This window comes from Bombina bombina, chromosome 4 (genome assembly GCF_027579735.1).
Source record: "Bombina bombina isolate aBomBom1 chromosome 4, aBomBom1.pri, whole genome shotgun sequence".
Classification (NCBI taxonomy): Eukaryota; Metazoa; Chordata; class Amphibia; order Anura; family Bombinatoridae; genus Bombina; species Bombina bombina.
This window is the reverse complement of record NC_069502.1, coordinates 173,749,637-173,772,586: the sequence shown is the minus strand read 5'-3', so window position 1 is coordinate 173,772,586 and position 22,950 is coordinate 173,749,637. Positions and strand designations below refer to the sequence as shown.

Below are 22,950 nucleotides of genomic sequence, written 5' to 3'. Positions count from 1 at the left end.
CTGCCTCAAAAATGTACACATAGCTATGTGTGTATGTAAATATTATATATATGTGTATGTATATGTGTGTGTGTGTGTGTATGTATATATGTGTATTTATGTGTGTGTATATATACATTCATGTTTTGATCAATATCTTTTGTCATCCAATTTTGTTACCCACTACAAGGTACTACATAGGATCATTGAACATAATTTGTTTAACCTATTTTTTAGATTTATTACTGTAGTATCATTTTGACATCTATTTACTTTCTAATTTTAACATATAACAGCATTCAACAAATCAGCATTATTATTATCTTCATTTCTTGTCTTAATCTAATGGGGGCTAGATAAATTTTTCAAAGTATGCTGCTTTATATAAGATTGCCTTGCATTTTTTAATGCCTACAATCACTATATTTGTTCTCTATGTTAAGTATTTATTACAATGTTTGAAATGTCTGTAAATCAAGTATTGTGCTTTTTTTGTCACATCTAATTAATTATTTTTCTAGCCATTTGGTATTCTACCCTTGTATCTAATCAACAGCAGTCTGTTTTTAACCTTTCTTCTTTTTTATGTCAGTGAGGCAAGGCAATAGTTAAATCTATGACTCTCTCTGCATAAATAGATGAGGTTTCTCACAGAGTCCCTCATCTATGAGTAAGCGCCTGTAGGGGGCACGAAACATGTAAGATAACCTGCTTGTTTTACCTGCCATGTCTGATATGTACTTTTTAACGTTGTCTGAATAAATTTTCAAGTTTTATCCCCAGTTTTGGATTGAGAGCCTGCCGTATTTTTTCTATTGGTATATTTTGTTATTATAAGACTGTGACATACTCGCATTAAAAGTGATGTTTTTTTATACTGTAGGACCATGTGCCTTAGATTCTTGGTACTGAATTTATTTCTCACACACCCTGTTCACATTCTGCCCTAGGGAGGACAAACTGGTAATTTCACTTTTTTCTCTTCTTGCTGAGTAAAATGACCAGAACACTCCATGCTTTCTAAAAAAGCCAAACGTCAATAAGGTTGTGATATTGGCAGTTAAGTTAGTGTCTTTCTTCCATCTGTCTCTCATTGACATATGGCAAATAAGCACCGGTTCTAGGAGATGTCTGTTCTGTGTGGAAAGTTGCCCATTGCCAAAGGGGACACCTGGTCATGGGTAAAGGGACAGTGAAAACAAATTAAACTTTCATTATTCAGATTTACTTCTATAATTAAATTTGCTGTATTATCTTTGTATGTTTTGTTGAGCTGGGATATGGGGGCTCAGGAGCTTGCACAAATATTTAGTACTATATGGCAACAGTGTTTTTCAGCAATGTTATAAAACTGTTACACCCATTTTTTTTTTTTTTTGCAAAACGCAGCTGCCATAAAGTTCTAAAGACACGTGCACTTTCTTCAGCCCCTATGAGCCTACCTAGATAACCTTACCAACAAAGGTTCTCCAGAGAACAAAGCAACCCTAGTTATAGAAGTAAACTGTAAAGTTGTTTTTAAAACGTCATGATCTTTCTAAAGCATGGATGTTTAATTTTGACTTTATTGTCCCTTTAAGATCTGAAACTGTTGAAGTGTACATGCCCTGCTTCTGGCACTGGAAAGGTTAAATAATAGTGGTGTTTAAGAACATGACACATGTGAGGTATGACATAGAGACATATAGGTTTTGAGAAGTAAGCCCGCGCAGGTTTTTTTTGTTGTTTGTTTTTTTAAATCTGGATATGATCCAATACTTATTGCAGTGTCATTGAGTTGGTATCTGTTGAGCCTGACTCACATGACAAAGAGACACAACATGACACTACACTATCATTATGCTCCGTAACAAAATAATAATAACCCCCCCCCCCCCACTAAAACTGGAACTCACTGGGCCCCAGGGCAGCATTTGAACAGTCTTCCAAGGCATAGCTAATGAGATAGATATAGATAGTTAGATACATATATAGATAGATATACTCGCATACAAACAAGTGTACATATATACACACACAAATAAATGCACATACACACACAAACATCTTATTATTATCAGGTTTTTTTGTAGAGCGCCAACAGATTCTGCAGCGCTAACACATGCGCGTACATACGCCTACACATACATATATACACACATATATCCACATGCACAAACACACATGCACACATAAAACACTCATGCACATATACACACACATTATTATCCGTTATTTGTAGAGCATCAACAGTTTCTGCAGCGCTAATACATGCGCTTACACACCTACACATATGCACATACATATATTCACATGCACAAACAGATATACACACAAACACATGCACTCACACATGCACATATACACACACATTATTGTTATCAGTTATTTGTAGAGCGCCAACAGATTCCGCAGTGCTAATACATGCACACACACCTACACATATACACATATATACACACATACAGTATATCCACATGCACAAACACATAAACATATGCACTCACACATGCACATATACACACACATTATTATCAGTTATTTGTATAACACCAACAGTTTCTGCAGTGCTAATACATGCACAAACATATATACACACAAACACATGCACATATACACACACATTATTGTTAGCAGTTATTTGTAGAGTGCCAACAGATTCCGCAGTGCTAATACATGCACACACACACCTACACATACATATATTCACATGCACAAACATATATGCACACAAACACATGCACTCACACATGCACATATACACACACGTTGTTGTTATCAGTTATTTGTGGAGTGCCAACAGATTCTGCAGTGCTAATACATGCGCACACACACCTACACATATACACACACATATATTCACATGCACAAACATATATGCACACAAACACATGCGCTCACACATGCACATATACACACACGTTGTTGTTATCAGTTATTTGTAGAGTGCCAACAGATTCCGCAGTGCTATAAACATGGGTCTATTATGCAAGGTAACCATTATGGGAGACCAAAGGATAGAGGACCCTACGAAGAGTTGCACTGTTGCAAATCAGCTCTCATGAAGGTGATCTACAAAGCAGCTGGACTCGTAGTTTTACATGCAAAGGGGACATACTCACACAAACACATATACACACATAAACTTTCATGATTCAGATAGGGAATGCAATTTTAAACAACTTTCCAATTCACTTTTATCAAATTTGCTTTGTTCTCTTGGTATTATTTGTTGAAAGCTAAACCTTGGTAGGCCCATATGCTAATTTCTAAGTACTTTAAGACCGCCCCTTATTTCAAGGCATTTGGCAGTTTTTTCAAGCTAGAGGGTGTTAGTTCATGTGTGCCATGCAGATAACATTGTGCTCACGCCCGTGGAGTTACAAATGAGAGGGCACTGATTGGCTAAATGCAAGTCTGTTAAAAGAACTGAAATAAGGGGGCAGTCTGCAGAGTCTTATATACAAGGTAATCACAGAGGTAAAAAGTATATTAATATAACTGTGTTGGCAAAACAGGGGAATGGGTAATAAATAAATTATCTTTTTAAACAATAGCAATTCTGGAGTAGACTGTTCCTTTAACACAACAAACTGCTTGCTTTCTCTGCAGTGCTTACTTTTTCCTAGTTTTTATCAGTCACCACAAGTTTAGTGACCTCTCGTGGTGATTAGAGAAACTGTAGTCTGAAGCTGCTCAGAAATCCGATTCTGCTTGAGCCGTAGTGGGCCCCCTAAAAGGATGGGCTTGGTAGTAGTGGAGACCCTGTAGTCATTCCCTTGACTAACATACTGTGTGAGTTTGAAAACTTTTGGAATGCATTATGATCTTGTTTGCTAAACTCCACCCACCATTTGCCTTATGGGAGGAGCCAATCCAGACTTATTACTAGAATAGGCAACACTAGCTACGGTCATTATGTTAGCAAACTCTCCAATTCTTATCTTCTCTGCTGAAGACAATTAGGGACAAATATACAACAGGCTTTTGAAGTTCTTTTAATTGGGGAAAACTCTTAAAGGGACAGTCAACCTAAAAAGCTTCATAATCTATCCTATAAAGTTGCAAACGCTTAATATTTTCAACTATAGCCCAATTTTGTCACTTAAATCTTTTATAAGTAATAATACTTTTTTCCGCCTCTGCCCGTTTAAAATGTCCGCCTGCCCCTCCCCCATTTAGTCACAAGGATCGTCATGGTGTTCAAGTTCTCAGAGTTATTTCTCGGCCGTAGACATGCTCCCGTGTTTTGCGCAATGCGCCGATAAGACTGTAGGGGGGAGTTTCAAAATGGAACTGTAAGTATGAACTGCTGCAGCCAGAGCGTTGAGGTAATGCACACTGGTATGCTGGAAATATGACACGGGTAGGAGAATGTACAGTTACTAACATTTCCGTTTTGAAACTCCCCCCCTTATGGGCGCATTGTGCATACGCAAAACATGGGAGCGTGTACGGCCGAGAAATAATTCTGAGAAATTGAACACCATGACGATACTTGTGACGAAATAGGGGAGGGGGCGGGTGTACATTTTAAACAGGCAGAGGCAGAAAAAGTAAGTACTATTACTTATAAAAGATTTATGTGACAAAATTGGGCTACAAAGCGTTTGCAACTTTATAGGATGGACTTATGAAGCTTTTTGGGTTGACTGTCCCTTTAATATTCAGGCTTTAACTACATTAAAGAGGACACAATAAATAACGTATATAGAAAAATTATTTTGCTTTATTAAATATTTTCTATTGTAATCTGAAGTTGTTTACTGTCCTTTTAAGCCTAGCATTTTGTTTATCATTCAATTTGTCAAATAAGCAAGTCGGCTAAGAAATAAAATGTGTAGCATGAGATTACATTCTTCTAAAATGCAAGACATTTAATTACACATTTTTTATTTTATTTTTCATGTCAGTGATGTGCAGATTCTTTTGATGTTTTATAATTTTATTTCTTTATAAAACTTAATTCAAGATAACATTTTGATTAAAAAAAAAATATATATTTTCAACCTAATAGGAAGTGCATGTCTGTGTGCAACTGAGCCTTAAAGGGATATGGAGCATTCGGAGATTGTAATTAAATTACCGGTAAGTATGCTTTAAGGGATAGTAAACCCCACATTTTTCTTTTATGATTCAGATAGAACATATAATTTTAAATAATTTTCTAATTTAATTCTATTATCAAATTTTCTTCATTCTCTTGTTATCCATTGCTTAAGGGACTGCATTGCACTACTGTCAGTAAGCTGAAAATATCTATTTAGCCAGTCACAAGAGACAAATGTGTGCCAGCACCAATTAGCAGCAGCTCCCAGTGTATGATATGTGCGTTTTTTATTTTTTAACAAGGAATACTAAGAGAACAAAGCACATTTAAAAATAGAAGTGAATTTATAAGTGTCTTAAAATGACATGCTCTATCTGAATCATGCAAGTCTAATTTTGACTTTCCTATCCCTTTAATGAAACAAATTTGTGTAAATTTATGGCTTTCTTCACAAGCATGCCCCTGCCACATATCTGTCCCAAACTGGTCTCAGCAGAGATAATGTGATAAGAAAGTACAAAACATTTTGCTAAAAAAATGTAACCAGTCTTGATTTGCTATTCCAAATAAGGTAAGTGATGTGCGGAGTTTGTCTACTGAAAACCAGTTGCAGCAAACAATGCATTCAAAAACATTTCACACTTGTTTTATAATGCAACATTTTATTGGGGCCAATTTAAGATTACTGGATACTGTGCTTTTTATATCTGCCTTTCATTTGTCCACTTTACCACCTGCGCCTCCTTGTCCTAGCAGCAGTCACCATAATATAAAGGTTCATACAGTTAGAAGATACATGGTTTCTGTTTTATAGCTGTGCTTTGTGTTGCTTTTCCCCGAAATTAATTGTTTTCTGTATAATGTGATCTTTTCGCTTTTATAGAAGGATGTGAACTTTTGCAAAATCTATCTGAGAGACTTAATTATCTATCAATATTGTAGAGATGAGAACCCTGATAATTTGAATATTATTGTATTATCTTGTAACCTGCCATGATAATAGTTTTACATGTTCTTAAGGGACACTAAACCCGATATTTTCTTTTATGTTTCAGATAGAGCATGCAATTTTAAGCAACTTTCTAATTTACTCCTATTATCAATTTTTCTTTGTTCTCTTATTATCTTTATTTGAAAATCAGGAATGAAAGCTTAGGAGCCGGCCCATTTTAGGTTCAGTACCTAGGTACCGCTTGCTGATTGATGGCTAAATGTAAATGGATTTGAATGTAAATATAGAGTTGTATGTATTCTGTGGGGAACCTTAGGCTTAAAGGGACATTATACACTCGATATCTCTTTAACCCCTTAACGACCAAGGACGTACGCCACACGTCCTCAAAAAAAAGACAGGTAATGACCGAGGACGTGTGGCGTACGTCCTTGGTCTGCAAAGCAGCTGGAAGCGATCCTGCTCGCTTCCAGCTGCTTTCCGGTTATTGCAGTGATGCCTCGATATCGAGGCATCCTGCAATAACCCCCCTTGACCATCCGATGCAGAGAGAGCCACTCTGTGGCCCTCTCTGCACCGGACATCGGTGGCCGGTATCGTTGGTGGGAGCAAGTCTGGGAGGCGGGTGGGCGGCCATCGATGTGCCGAGTGGACTGGAGGGGGGCGGGAGGGCGCGCGTGCACGGGGGGCGGCGGGCGCGTGCACGGGGCGGGAGCGGGAGGGAACCGCTACACTACAGAAAAATAAACTTGCAAAAGTAAAAAAATAAAACATTTTTGAAAGCTGTAAATAAACAGCTAAGAGATCTGGAAGGGGTGGGGGGTTGATCTTGGGGGGGGGGGGGGAAAGCTACACTACAGAAAAGGTTTTTTTTTTTTTAAAAAAAGGCACATTTTTTCACTAAACTGGGTACTGGCAGACAGCTGCCAGTACCCAAGATGGCGCCCATTAAGGCAGAGGGGGAGGTTTAGAGAGCTCTTTGGTGGGGGATCAGTGAGGCTGGGGGCTAAGGGGGGATCCTACACAGCAGCATATGTAAATATGCTAAAAAAAAAAACAACACAAAAAAAGCCCAAATATAGCTTTTATTTTAGTACTGGAAGAGTTTCTGCCAGTACTTAAGATGGCGGGGACAATTGTGGGGTGGGGGAGGGAAGAGAGCTGTTTGGGAGGGATCAGGGGGTCTCATGTTTCAGGTGGGAGGCTGAGCTCTACACTAAAGCTAAAATTAACCCTGCAAGCTCCCTACAAGCTACATAATTTACCCCTTCACTGCTAGCCATAATACACGTGTGAAATGCAGCGGCATTTGGCGGCCTTCTAATTACCAAAAAGCAACGCCAAAGCCATATATGTCTGCTATTTCTGAACAAAGGGGATCCCAGAGAAGCATTTACAACCATTTGTGCCATAATTGCACAAGCTGTTTGTAAATGATTTCAGTGAGAAACCTAAAATTGTAAAAAATGTAACGTTTTTTTTAATTTGATCGCATTTGGCGGTGAAATGGTGGCATGAAATATACCAAAATTGGCCTAGATCAATACTTGGGGTTGTCTACTACACTACACTAAAGCTAAAATTACCCCAAAAAGCTCCCTACATGCTCCCTGATTAACCCCTTCACTGCTGGGCATAATACACGTATTGTGCGCAGTGGCATTTAGCAGCCTTCTAATTACTAAAAAGCAACGCCAAAGCCATATATGTCTGCTATTTCTGAACAAAGGGGATCCCAGAGAAGAATTTACAACCATTTAAGCCATAATTGCACAAGCTGTTTGTAAATAATTTCAGTGAGAAACCAAAAGTTTGTGAAAAAATTTGTAAAAAAGTGAACGATTTTTTGTATTTAATCGCATTTGGCGGTGAAATGGTGGCATGAAATATACCAAAATGGGCCTAGATGAATACTTTGGGATGTCTACTAAAAAAAAATATATACATGTCAATGGATATTCAGAGATTCCTGAAAGATATTAGTGTTCTAATGTAACTAGCACTAATTTTGAAAAATAATGGTTTGGAAATAGCAAAGTGCTACTTGTATTTATGGCCCTATAACTTACAAAAAAAGTAAAGAACATGTAAACATTGGGTATTTCTAAACTCATGACAAAATTTAGAAACTATTTAGCACGGGTGTTTTTTGGTGGTTGTAGATGTGTAACAGAATTTGGGGGTCATAGTTAGAAAAAGTGTGTTTTTTTCAATTTTTTCCTCATATTTTATAATTTTTTTATAGTAAATTATAAGATATGATGAAAATAATGGTATCTTTAGAAAGTCCATTTAATGGCGAGAAAAACGGTATATAATATGTGTGGGTACAGTAAATGAGTAAGATGAAAATTACAACTAAACACAAACACCGCAAAAATGTAAAAATAGCCTTGGTCCCAAACGGACAGAAAATGGAAAAGTGCTGTGGTCATTAAGGGGTTAAATAAATGTTTTGCAGATGATCCATTTATATAGCCCATACAGTTTTTTTTTAAATGTATAGCTTTGCTTATTTTTAAATAACATTGCTCTGATTTTCAGACTCCTTACCAAGCCCCAAAGTTTTAGGAGAATACCGTGGTATACCTACTCCAGCTTGCTCCTGTTTGTGTAGAGTATTCATATGCAGAGGATGGGGGGGGGGGGGGTCCAGTTATTTCCCACTTAAAGTGGGTGTTCTAGCTACCTTTAACAGAGCTAAACTGGGAGCTTCTAAGTAAATTTTTAAACTGTTTTATACTGGATTTTTATATCAGTATCTGTGCATAGTATTATTTTATAGTACTGTCTATTACATGCAGTTATATGAAAATTGGTGTATACTGTCCCTTAAGCAGATGCAGTAGTACATTTTAAAAATAAGCTTTTTTGAATCTAGCCTTTGTCATTACTTATAACCGCTACATTTGTAATGGCTTGGTCTCCTGCCTGCTTGAATCCAAATCGCAAATGACTTCTTGTTCTTTATTACCTCACTAATCAATTGTTAAAGGAACATGAAATTAAACACTTTTATTATTATTTGTTATGATCAAAATTGCTTTTGTTTATTTTGTGTCCTTTGTTAAAGGAACAGCAATGCACTACTGAGAGCTAGATGAGCACATCAGATAAGCCATTGACAAGAGCCATATATTTGCAGGCACTAATCAGCTGCAATCTCATAGTAGTGCAATGCTGCTCCTGATTCTACTTGGGTATGCTGTTCAACAAAGGATACTGACACAACAAAGCAAATTTGATAATATAAGTAAAATGGAAATGTGTTTAAAATTGTATGTTTTGTCTGAATCATGAAAGTAATATTTTGGGCTTCATGCCCCTTTAATCCCTTGAGCCAAATGGACATAGGAACAACGTTACACAGTACTTTGCCCAGCGTACCTATGTCCAACTCCATGGTGCATGCTGCGGTCCCCAGCAACTGAGGGTAGAAGGCATCTGCCTCATATGGTAAGGAAGCACTGAATGTGCTCCCTTACCCCTCTACATCAATTAAAGGGACAGTCTACTATAGAATTGTTATTGTTTTAAAATATAGATAATCCCTTTATTACCCATTCCCCAGTTTTGCATAACCAACACTGTTATATTAATACACTTTTTACCTTTGTGATTACCTTGTATCTAGGAACCTTCTTCCAGCCCCCTGATCACATGACTGTGACTGTTTATTATCTATTGTCTTAAATTTAGCATTGTATTGTGCTAGATCTTAAATAACTTTCTGTGCCTGAACACAGTGTTATCTATATGGCCCATGTGTACTTTCTGTCTCTTTGTGTTGAAAAGAGATTTAAAAAGCATGGGATAAGAGGCAGCCCTCAAAGGCTTAGAAATTAGCATATGAGCCCACCTATGTTTAGTTTAAACTAAGAATACCAAGAGAAAAAAGCAAATTTGATGATAAAAGTAAATTGGAAAGTTGATTTAAAATTAAAAGTCCTATCTGAATAATGAAAGTTTAATTTATACTTGCTTGTCCCTTTAAACATAGTGTAGCTGCAGATAAAGACCTTAAAGTGAAAGTAAATCCTAGCGTTTTACAAACGCTAGGAATGACTTTTGAAACAAATAAAGAGGACTTTCATTCATGAAGTATAAGATACTTCATGTAGAAAGCTCCTTTATTTGTTTTAACCGATCGCCGTTCTTAGCTGCTACAGCAACACTCGGCTAAAAAAAATTTCACTAAGAGGTGACGTTTTCACCTCTTAGCCAATAGCCGTGTGGTAAATCCGGCTCCCATGGGCGCCAAGCCGGAATTACCGCACGGCTATTGGCTAAGAGGTGAAAACGTCACCTCTTAACAAAAAAATAGTTTAGCCGTGGGCTGCTGTAGCAGCTTAAAACGGCGGAGCTTTCTACATCATATATCTTATACTTCATGAATGAAAGTCCCCTTTATTTTTTAAAAAAGTCAATCCTAGCGTTTGTAAAACACTAGGATTTACTTTCACTTTAAAGGGACATGAAACCCAAATTTTTTTCTTTCATGATTTAGATAGAGAATACAATTTTAAACAACTTTCCAATTTACTTCTATTGTTTCATTTGCTTCCTTCTCTTGTTATCCTTTGCTAGGTTCTAACTGCTGATTGTGATTGGCTCACCCATGTGTTCAATTAGAAATCAGTAGTGCATTGCTGCTCCTTCAACAAATGTTACCAAGAGAATAAAACAAATGAGATAATAGAAGTAAATTAGAAAGTTGTTTAAAATTGTATTCTCTATCTGAATGCTGAAAGATAATGTTTGGGTTTCATGTCCTTTTTAAGATGATGTAACATTTACATTTTTTATATATGTTTGGTCTTCGCTGAATCAAAGGATGCCAATGAACACATTTTGAAATTAATTTTATTTTAAAGTTTTTGGTAATTTTACAGTAGTTTCTTAGTTCTGTGAATAAATTACTCATTGAAACTATCATCCTCTGAAAGATTTTTTTATGCCAAAATAAAAAAGAATTGGGGGCACCGTTTCCAATGTTGATTCTGAAGCTTTGTGCAACCTTCAATTCTCTTTAGGTTTAGCCTCTGCTGAAAATAAAGTTTATTTCTTTCATGTAATTAGCAAGAGTCCATGAGCTAGTGACGTATGGGATATACATTCCTACCAGGAGGGGCAAAGTTTCCCAAACCTCAAAATGCCTATAAATACACCCCTCACCACACCCACAAATCAGTTTTACAAACTTTGCCTCCTATGGAGGTGGTGAAGTAAGTTTGTGCTAGATTCTACGTTGATATGCGCTCCGCAGCAGGTTGGAGCCCGGTTTTCCTCTCAGCGTGCAGTGAATGTCAGAGGGATGTGAGGAGAGTATTGCCTATTTGAATGCAGTGATCTCCTTCTACGGGGTCTATTTCATAGGTTCTCTGTTATCGGTCGTAGAGATTCATCTCTTACCTCCCTTTTCAGATCGACGATATACTCTTATATATACCATTTCCTCTACTGATTCTCGTTTCAGGACTGGTTTGGCTTTCTACTACATGTAGATGAGTGTCCTGGGGTAAGTAAGTCTTATTTTCTGTGACACTCTAAGCTATGGTTGGGCACTTTTTATATAAAGTTCTAAATATATGTATTCAAACATTTATTTGCCTTGACTCAGGATGTTCAATATTCCTTATTTCAGACAGTCAGTTTCATATTTGGGATAATGCATATGAATAAATCATTTTTTTCTTACCTTAAAAATTTGACTTTCCCTGTGGGCTGTTAGGCTCGTGGGGGCTGAAAATGCTTCATTTTATTGCGTCATTCTTGGCGCAGACTTTTTTGGCGCAAAAATTATTTTCTGTTTCCGGCGTCATACGTGTCGCCGGAAGTTGCGTCATTTTTTACGTTCTTTTGCGCCAAAAGTGTCGGCGTTCCGGATGTGGCGTCATTTTTGGCGCCAAAAGCATTTAGGCGCCAAATAATGTGGGCGTCTTTTTTGCCGCGAAAAAATATGGGCGTCACTTTTGTCTCCACATTATTTAAGTCTCATTGATTTTTTGCTTCTGGATGCTAGAAGCTTATTCACTGGCATTTTTTCCCCATTCCTGAAACTGTCATTTAAGGAATTTGATCAATTTTGCTTTATATGTTGTTTTTTCTATTACATATTGCAAGATGTCCCACGTTGAAGCTGAGTCAGAAGATACTTCTGGAATATCCCTGCCTGGGGCTGGAGCTACCAAAGCTAAGTGTATCTACTGTAAACTTATGGTATCTGTTCCTCCAGCTGTTGTTTGTACTGTTTTGTCATGACAAACTGTTTATGCAGATAATATTTCCTTTAAGTACTGTTACATTACCTGTTGCTGTTCTGTCAACATCTAATACTCAGAGTGTTCCTGATAACATAAGAGATTTTGTTTTTAAATCCATTAAGAAGGCTATGTCTGTTATTCCTCCTTCTAGTAAATGTAAAAAGTCTTTTAAAACTTCTCATTTTTCAGATGAATTTTTAAATGAACATCATCATTCTGATTCTGATAATGGTTCTTCTGGTTCAGAGGATTCTGTCTCAGAGGTTGATGCTGATAAATCTTCATATTTATTTAAAATGAAATTTATTCGTTCTTTACTTAAAGAAGTCCTAATTGCATTAGAAATTGAGGATTCTGGTCCTCTTGATACTAAATCTAAACGTTTAGATAAGGATTTTAAATCTCCTGTAGTTATTCCAGAAGTTTTTCCTGTCCCTAGTGCTATTTCTGAAGTAATTTCCAGGGAATGGAATAATTTGGGTAATTCATTTACTCCTTCTAAACGTTTTAAGCAATTATATCCTGTGCCATCTGACAGATTAGAGTTTTGGGACAAAATCCCTAAAGTTGATGGGGCTGTCTCTACTCTTGTTAAGCGTACTATTCCTACGGCAGATGGTACTTCCTTAAGGATCCTTTAGATAGGAAAATTGAATCCTTTCTAAGAAAAGCTTACTTGTGTTCAGGTAATCTTCTTAGACCTGCTATATCTTTAGCGGATGTTGCTGCAGCTTCATCTTTTGGTTAGAAGCTTTAGCGCAACAAGTAACAGATCATAATTCTCATAGCATTTTTATTCTTCAACATGCTAATAATTTCTCCAACATAGGTGTGTCCGGTCCACGGCGTCATCCTTACTTGTGGGATATTCTCTTCCCCAACAGGAAATGGCAAAGAGCCCAGCAAAGCTGGTCACATGATCCCTCCTAGGCTCCGCCTACCCCAGTCATTCTCTTTGCCGTTGTACAGGCAACATCTCCACGGAGATGGCTTAGAGTTTTTTAGTGTTTAACTGTAGTTTTTATTATTCAATCAAGAGTTTGTTATTTTAAAATAGTGCTGGTATGTACTATTTACTCAGAAACAGAAAAGAGATGAAGATTTCTGTTTGTATGAGGAAAATGATTTTAGCACCGTAACTAAAATCCATGGCGTTTCCACACAGGACTGTTGAGAGCAATTAACTTCAGTTGGGGGAACAGTGTGCAGTCTCTTGCTGCTTGAGGTATGACACATTCTAACAAGACGATGTAATGCTGGAAGCTGTCATTTTTCCCTATGGGATCCGGTAAGCCATGTTTATTACGATGGTAAATAAGGGCTTCACAAGGGCTTATTAAGATTGTAGACTTTGCTGGGCTAAATCGATTCAGTTTTAAAAACATATTTAGCCTTGAGGAATCATTTTATCTGGGTATATTGATATTATAATATCGGCAGGCACTGTATTAGACACCTTATTTCTCTGGGGCTTTCCCAAAGCATAAGCAGAGCCTCATTTTCGCGCCGGTGTGGCGCACTTGTTTTTGAGAGGCATGGCATGCAGTCGCATGTGAGAGGAGCTCTGATACTTAGAAAAGACTTTCTGAAGGCGTCATTTGGTATCGTATTCCCCTTTGGGCTTGGTTGGGTCTCAGCAAAGCAGATACCAGGGACTGTAAAGGGGTTAAAGTGTTAAAACGGCTCCGGTTCCGTTATTTTAAGGGTTAAAGCTTCCAAATTTGGTGTGCAATACTTTTAAGGCTTTAAGACACTGTGGTGAAAATTTGGTGAATTTTGTACAATTCCTTCATGTTTTTTCGCAATTGCAGTAATAAAGTGTGTTCAGTTTAAAATTTAAAGTGACAGTAACGGTTTTATTTAAAACGTTTTTTGTACTTTATTATCAAGTTTATGCCTGTTTAACATGTCTGAACTACCAGATAGACTGTGTTCTGAATGTGGGGAAGCCAGAATTCCTGTTCATTTAAATAAATGTGATTTATGTGATAATGACAATGATGCCCAAGATGATTCCTCAAGTGAGGGGAGTAAGCATGGTACTGCATCATTCCCTCCTTCGTCTACACGAGTCTTGCCCACTCAGGAGGCCCCTAGTACATCTAGCGCGCCAATACTCCTTACTATGCAACAATTAACGGCTGTAATGGATAATTCTGTCAAAAACATTTTAGCCAAAATGAACCCTTGTCAGCGTAAGCGTGGCTGCTCTGTTTTAGTTACTGAAGAGCATGACGACGCTGATATTAATATCTCTGAAGGGCCCCTAACCCAATCTGAGGGGGCCAGGGAGGTTTTGTCTGAGGGAGAAATTACTGATTCAGGGAACATTTCTCAACAGGCTGAACCTGATGTAATTGCATTTAAATTTAAGTTGGAACATCTCCGCATTCTGCTTAAGGAGGTATTATCCACTCTGGATGATTGTGAAAAGTTGGTCATCCCAGAGAAACTATGTAAAATGGACAAGTTCCTAGAGGTGCCGGAGCTACCAGAAGCTTTTCCTATACCCAAGCGGGTGGCGGACATTGTTAATAAAGAATGGGAAAGGCCCGGTATTCCTTTCGTCCCTCCCCCCATATTTAAAAAATTGTTTCCTATGGTCGACCCCAGAAAGGACTTATGGCAGACAGTCCCCAAGGTCGAGGGAGCGGTTTCTACTTTAAACAAACGCACCACTATACCCATAGAGGATAGTTGTGCTTTCAAAGATCCTATGGATAAAAAATTAGAAGGTTTGCTTAAAAAGATGTTTGTTCAGCAGGGTTACCTTCTACAACCAATTTCATGCATTGTCCCTGTCACTACAGCCGCATGTTTCTGGTTTGATGAGCTGATAAAGGCGCTCGATAGTGATTCTCCTCCTTATGAGGAGATTATGGACAGAATCAATGCTCTCAAATTGGCTAATTCTTTCACCCTAGACGCCACTTTGCAATTGGCTAGGTTAGCGGCTAAGAATTCGGGGTCTGCTATTGTGGCGCGCAGAGCGCTTTGGTTGAAATCTTGGTCGGCTGATGCGTCTTCCAAGAACAAGCTATTAAACATTCCTTTCAAGGGGAAAACGCTGTTTGGCCCTGACTTGAAGGAGATTATCTCGGATATCACTGGGGGTAAGGGCCACGCCCTTCCTCAGGATCGGCCTTTCAAGGCGAAAAATAGACCTAATTTTCGTCCCTTTCGTAAAAACGGACCAGCCCAAAGTGCTACGTCCTCTAAGCAAGAGGGTAATACTTCTCAAGCCAAGCCAGCTTGGAGACCAATGCAAGGCTGGAACAAGGGAAAGCAGGCCAAGAAGCCTGCCACTGCTACCAAGACAGCATGAAATATTGGCCCCCGATCCGGGACCGGATCTGGTGGGGGGCAGACTCTCTCTCTTCGCTCAGGCTTGGGCAAGAGATGTTCTGGATCCTTGGGCGCTAGAAATAGTCTCCCAGGGTTATCTTCTGGAATTCAAGGGACTTCCCCCAAGGGGGAGGTTCCACAGGTCTCAGTTGTCTTCAGACCACATAAAAAGACAGGCGTTCTTACATTGTGTAGAAGACCTGTTAAAAATGGGAGTGATTCATCCTGTTCCACTAAGAGAACAAGGGATGGGGTTCTACTCCAATCTGTTCATAGTTCCCAAAAAAGAGGGAACGTTCAGACCAATCTTAGATCTCAAGATCTTAAACAAGTTTCTCAAGGTTCCATCTTTCAAGATGGAAACCATTCGAACTATTCTTCCCTCCATCCAGGAGGGTCAATTCATGACCACGGTGGATTTAAAGGATGCGTATCTACATATTCCTATCCACAAGGAACATCATCGGTTCCTAAGGTTTGCATTCCTGGACAAACATTACCAGTTCGTGGCGCTTCCTTTCGGATTAGCCACTGCTCCAAGGATTTTCACAAAGGTACTAGGGTCCCTTCTAGCGGTGCTAAGACCAAGGGGCATTGCAGTAGTACCTTACCTGGACGACATTCTGATTCAAGCGTCGTCCCTTCCTCAAGCAAAGGCTCACACGGACATTGTCCTGGCCTTTCTCAGATCTCACGGCTGGAAAGTGAACGTGGAAAAGAGTTCTCTATCCCCGTCAACAAGGGTTCCCTTCTTGGGAACAATTATAGACTCCTTAGAAATGAGTATCTTTCTAACAGAGGCCAGAAAAACAAAACTTCTAGACTCTTGTCGGATACTTCATTCCGTTCCTCTTCCTTCCATAGCTCAGTGCATGGAAGTGATCGGGTTGATGGTAGCGGCGATGGACATAGTTCCTTTTGCGCGCATTCATCTAAGACCATTACAACTGTGCATGCTCAGTCAGTGGAATGGGGACTATACAGACTTGTCTCCGAAGATACAAGTAAATCAGAGGACCAGAGACTCACTCCGTTGGTGGCTGTCCCTGGACAATCTGTCTCAAGGGATGACGTTCCGCAGACCAGAGTGGGTCATTGTCACGACCGACGCCAGTCTGATGGGCTGGGGCGCGGTCTGGGGATCCCTGAAAGCTCAGGGTCTTTGGTCTCGGGAAGAATCTCTTCTACCGATAAATATTCTGGAACTGAGAGCGATATTCAATGCTCTCAAGGCCTGGCCTCGGCTAGCGAGGACCAAGTTCATACGGTTTCAATCAGACAACATGACAACTGTTGCGTACATCAACCATCAGGGGGGAACAAGGAGTTCCTTAGCGATGGAAGAAGTGACCAAAATCATTCTATGGGCGGAGTCTCACTCCTGCCACCTGTCTGCTATCCACATCCCAGGAGTGGAAAATTGGGAAGCGGATTTTCTGAGTCGTCAGACATTGCATCCGGGGGAGTGGGAACTCCATCCGGAAATCTTTGCCCAAGTCACTCACCTGTGGGGCATTCCAGACATGGATCTGATGGCCTCTCGTCAGAACTTCAAAGTTCCTTGCTACGGGGCCAGATCCAGGGATCCCAAGGCGGCTCTAGTGGATGCACTAGTAGCACCTTGGACCTTCAAACTAGCTTATGTGTTCCCGCCTTTTCCTCTCATCCCCAGGCTGGTAGCCAGGATCAATCAGGAGAGGGCGTCGGTGATCTTGATAGCTCCTGCGTGGCCACGCAGGACTTGGTATGCAGATCTGGTGAATATGTCATCGGCTCCACCTTGGAAGCTACCTTTGAGACGAGACCTTCTTGTTCAGGGTCCGTTCGAACATCCGAATCTGGTCTCACTCCAGCTGACTGCTTGGAGATTGAACGCTTGATTTTATCGAAGCGAGGATTCTCAGATTCTGTTATCGATACTCTTGTTCAGGCCAGAAAGCCTGTAACTAGAAAGATTTACCACAAAATTTGGAAAAAATATATCTGTTGGTGTGAATCTAAAGGATTCCCTTGGGACAAGGTTAAGATTCCTAGGATTCTATCCTTCCTTCAAGAAGGATTGGAAAAAGGATTATCTGCAAGTTCCCTGAAGGGACAGATTTCTGCCTTGTCGGTATTACTTCACAAAAAGCTGGCAGCTGTGCCAGATGTTCAAGCCTTTGTTCAGGCTCTGGTTAGAATCAAGCCTGTTTACAAACCTTTGACTCCTCCTTGGAGTCTCAATTTAGTTCTTTCAGTTCTTCAGGGGGTTCCGTTTGAACCCTTACATTCCGTTGATATTAAGTTATTATCTTGGAAAGTTTTGTTTTTAGTTGCGATTTCTTCTGCTAGAAGAGTCTCAGAATTATCTGCTCTGCAGTGTTCTCCTCCTTATCTGGTGTTCCATGCAGATAAGGTGGTTTTACGTACTAAACCTGGTTTTCTTCCAAAAGTTGTTTCTAACAAAAACATTAACCAGGAGATTATCGTACCTTCTCTGTGTCCGAAACCAGTTTCAAAGAAGGAACGTTTGTTGCACAATTTGGATGTTGTTCGCGCTCTAAAATTCTATTTAGATGCTACAAAGGATTTTAGACAAACATCTTCCTTGTTTGTTGTTTATTCAGGTAAAAGGAGAGGTCAAAAAGCAACTTCTACCTCTCTCTCTTTTTGGATTAAAAGCATCATCAGATTGGCTTACGAGACTGCCGGACGGCAGCCTCCCGAAAGAATCACAGCTCATTCCACTAGGGCTGTGGCTTCCACATGGGCCTTCAAGAACGAGGCTTCTGTTGATCAGATATGTAGGGCAGCGACTTGGTCTTCACTGCACACTTTTACCAAATTTTACAAGTTTGATACTTTTGCTTCTTCTGAGGCTATTTTTGGGAGAAAAGTTTTGCAAGCCGTGGTGCCTTCCATTTAGGTGACCTGATTTGCTCCCTCCCTTCATCCGTGTCCTAAAGCTTTGGTATTGGTTCCCACAAGTAAGGATGACGCCGTGGACCGGACACACCTATGTTGGAGAAAACAGAATTTATGTTTACCTGATAAATTTCTTTCTCCAACGGTGTGTCCGGTCCACGGCCCGCCCTGGTTTTTTAATCAGGTCTGATAATTTATTTTCTTTAACTACAGTCACCACGGTACCATATGGTTTCTCCTATGCAAATATTCCTCCTTAACGTCGGTCGAATGACTGGGGTAGGCGGAGCCTAGGAGGGATCATGTGACCAGCTTTGCTGGGCTCTTTGCCATTTCCTGTTGGGGAAGAGAATATCCCACAAGTAAGGATGACGCCGTGGACCGGACACACCGTTGGAGAAAGAAATTTATCAGGTAAACATAAATTCTGTTTTTATTTGTAATGCCATCTTTGATATCATTAGAGTTGATGTCAGGTATATGTCTCTAGCTATTTTAGCTAGAAGAGCTTTATGGCTTAAGACTTGGAATGCTGTTATGTCTTCTAAGTCTACTCTGCTTTCCCTTTCTTTCCAGGGTAATGATCGTTTTCATTCCTTTTGTCACAACAAGGAACAAAAACCTGATCCTTCATCCTCAGGAGCGGTATCAGTTTGGAAACCATCTCCAGTCTGGAATAAATCCAAGCCTTTTAGAAAATCAAAGCCAGCTCCTAAGTCCACATGAAGGTGCGGCCCTCATTCCAGCTCAGCTGGTAGGGGGCAGATTACGTTTTTTCTAAGAAATTTGGATCAATTCCGTTCACAATCTTTGGATTCAGAACATTGTTTCAGAAGGGTACAGAATTGGCTTCAAGATAAGGCCTCCTGCAAAGAGATTTTTTCTTTCCCGTGTCCCAGTAAACCCAGAGAAGGCTCAAGCATTTCTGAAATGTGTTTCAGATCTAGAGTTGACTGGAGTAATTTTGCCAGTTCCAGTTCTGGAACAGGGACTGGGGTTTTATTCAAATCTCTTCATTGTACCAAAGAAGGAAAATTCCTTCAGACCAGTTCTGGATCTAAAAATATTGAATCGTTATGTAAGGATACCAACATTCAAAATGGTAACTGTAAGGACTATCCTGCCTTTTGTTCAACAAGGGCATTATATGTCTACTATAGATTTACAGGATGCATATCTGCATATTCCGATTCATCCAGATCACTATCAGTTTCTGAGATTCTCTTTCCTAGATAAGCATTACCAGTTTGTGGCTCTGCCGTTTGGCCTAGCTACAGCTCCAAGAATTTTTTTCGAAGGTTCTCGGTGCCCTTTTGTCTGTAATCAGAGAACAGGGTATTGTGGTATTCCTTATTTGGACGATATCTTGGTACTTGCTCAGTCTTCATATTTAGCAGAATCTCATTCGAATCGACTTGTGTTGTTTCTTCAACATCATGGTTGGAGGATCAATTTACCAAAAAGTTCATTGATTCCTCAGACTTAGGTAACCTTTTTAGGTTTTCAGATAGATTCAGTATCCATGACTCTATCTTTGATAGACATGAGACATCTAAAGTTGATATCAGCTTGTCGAAACCTTCAGTCACAATCTTTCCCTTCGGTAGCCTTATGCATGGAAATTCTAGGTCTTATGACTGCGGCATCGGACGCGATCCCCTTTGCTCGTTTTTCACATGCGGCCTCTTCAGCTCTGTATGCTGAACCAGTGGTGCAGAGATTACACAAAGATATCTCAATTAATATCTTTAAAACCGATTGTACGACACTCTCTGACGTGGTGGACAGATCATCATCGTTTAGTTCAGGGGGCTTCTTTTGTTCTTCCGACCTGGACTGTAATTTCAACAGATGCAAGTCTTACAGGTTAGGGAGCTGTGTGGGAGTCTCTGACAGCACAAGGGGTTTGGGAATCTCAGGAGGTGAGATTACCGATCAATATTTTGGAACTCCGTGCAATTTTCAGAGCTCTTCAGTCTTGGCCTCTTCTGAAGAGAGAATCGTTCATTTGTTTTCAGACAGACAATGTCACAACTGTGGCATACATCAATCATCAAGGAGGGACTCACAGTCCTCTGGCTATGAAAGAAGTATCTCGAATTCTGGTTTGGGCGGAATCCAGCTCCTGTCTAATCTCTGCGGTTTATATTCCAGGAATAGACAATTGGGAAGCGGATTATCTCAGTCGCCAAACGTTGCATCCGGGCGAATGGTCTCTTCACCCAGAGGTATTTCTTCAGATTGTTCAAATGTGGGAACTTCCAGAAATAGATCTGATGGCTTCTCATCTAAACAAGAAACTTCCCAGGTATCTGTCCAGATCCCGGGATCCTCAGGCAGAGGCAGTGGATGCATTATCACTTCCTTGGAAGTATCATCCTGCCTATATCTTTCCGCCTCTAGTTCTTCTTCCCAGAGTAATCTCCAAGATTCTGAAGGAATGCTCGTTTGTTCTGCTGGTAGATCCAGCATGGCCTCACAGGTTTTGGTATGCGGATCTTGTCCGGATGGCCTCTTGCCAACCGTGGACTCTTCCGTTAAGACCAGACCTTCTGTCGCAAGGTCCTTTTTTCCATCAGGATCTCAAATCCTTAAATTTAAAGGTATGGAGATTGAACGCTTGATTCTTGGTCAAAGAGGTTTCTCTGACTCTGTGATTAATACTATGTTACAGGCTCGTAAATCTGTATCTAGAGAGATATATTATAGAGTCTGGAAGACTTATATTTCTTGGTGTCTTTCTCATCATTTTTCCTGGCATTCTTTTAGAATTCCAAGAATTTTACAGTTTCTTCAGGATGGTTTAGATAAAGGTTTGTCCGCAAGTTCCTTGAAAGGTCAAATCTCTGCTCTTTCTGTTCTTTTTCACAGAAAGATTGCTAATCTTCCTGATATTCATTGTTTTGTACAAGCCTTGGTTCATATTAAACCTGTCATTAAGTCAATTTCTCCTCCTTGGAGTTTGAATTTGGTTCTGGGGGCTCTTCAAGCTCCTCCGTTTGAACCTATGCATTCATTGGACATTAAATTACTTTCTTGGAAAGTTTTGTTCCTTTTGGCCATCTCTTCTGCCAGAAGAGTCTCTGAATTGTCTGCTCTTTCTTGTGAGTCTCCTTTTCTGATTTTTCATCAGGATAAGGCAGTGTTGCGAACTTCTTTTGAATTTTTACCTAAGGTTGTGAATTCCAAAAACATTAGTAGAGAAATTGTAGTTCCTTCATTTTGCTCTAATCCTAAGAATTCTAAGGAGAAATCATTGCATTCTTTGGATGTTGTTAGAGCTTTGAAATATTATGTTGAAGCTACTAAGACTTTCCGAAAGACTTCTAGTCTATTTGTCATCTTTTCCGGTTCTAGAAAAGGCCAGAAAGCTTCTGCCATTTCTTTGGCATCTTGGTTGAAATCTTTAATTCATCATGCCTATGTTGAGTCGGGTATAACTCCGCCTCAGAGGATTACAGCTCATTCTACTAGGTCAGTTTCTACTTCCTGGGCGTTTAGGAATGAAGCTTCGGTTGATCAAATTTGCAAAGCAGCAACTTGGTCTTCTTTGCATATTTTTACTAAATTCTACCATTTTGATGTGTTTTCTTCTTCTGAAGCAGTTTTTGGTAGAAAAGTACTTCAGGCAGCTGTTTCAGTTTGATTCTTCTGCTTATGTTTTCATTTAAACTTTGTTTTGGGTGTGGATTATTTTCAGCAGGAATTGGCTGTCTTTATTTTATCCCTCCATCTCTAGTGACTCTTGCGTGGAAAGATCCACATCTTGGGTAGTCATTATCCCATACGTCACTAGCTCATGGACTCTTGCTAATTACATGAAAGAAAACATAATTTATGTAAGAACTTACCTGATAAATTCATTTATTTCATATTAGCAAGAGTCCATGAGGCCCACCCTTTTTTGTGGTGGTTATGATTTTTTTTTATAAAGCACAATTATTCCAATTCCTTATTTTTTATGCTTTCGCACTTTTTTCTTATCACCCCACTTCTTGGCTATTCGTTAAACTGATTTGTGGGTGTGGTGAGGGGTGTATTTATAGGCATTTTGAGGTTTGGGAAACTTTGCCCCTCCTGGTAGGAATGTATATCCCATACGTCACTAGCTCATGGACTCTTGCTAATATGAAAGAAATGAATTTATCAGGTAAGTTCTTACATAAATTATGTTTTTCCTCTTGGAGTAAGACAGGGTCACAGTAGTGACTTGTGTCATCCGTCTGAGGGGATCTCTGTTTCCTAGTGATAAGGGTGGTGTTTTGAATTCTCTCTTAGCTAAAGAACAGTTGTTTTCTTCATAAATGGAAAGAGTCCACAGCTGCATTCATTACTTTTGGGAAATAAGAACCTGGCCACCAGGAGGAGGCAAAGACACCCCAGCCAAATGTTTAAATACTCCTCCCACTTCCCTCATCCCCCAGTCATTCTTTGCCTTTCGTCCCAGGAGGTTGGTAGAGAAGTGTCAGAAGTTTGTT

The 22,950-nt window shown here is 39.6% G+C and overlaps 1 protein-coding gene across 2 annotated transcripts in view; it reads left to right on the top strand.

The window, feature by feature from the left end:
* ASAP2 (ArfGAP with SH3 domain, ankyrin repeat and PH domain 2) overlaps positions 1–22,950 on the top strand; it is a 774,383-nt gene that overhangs the window by 123,244 nt on the left and 628,189 nt on the right. The gene's annotated exons all lie outside the window — the stretch shown is intronic.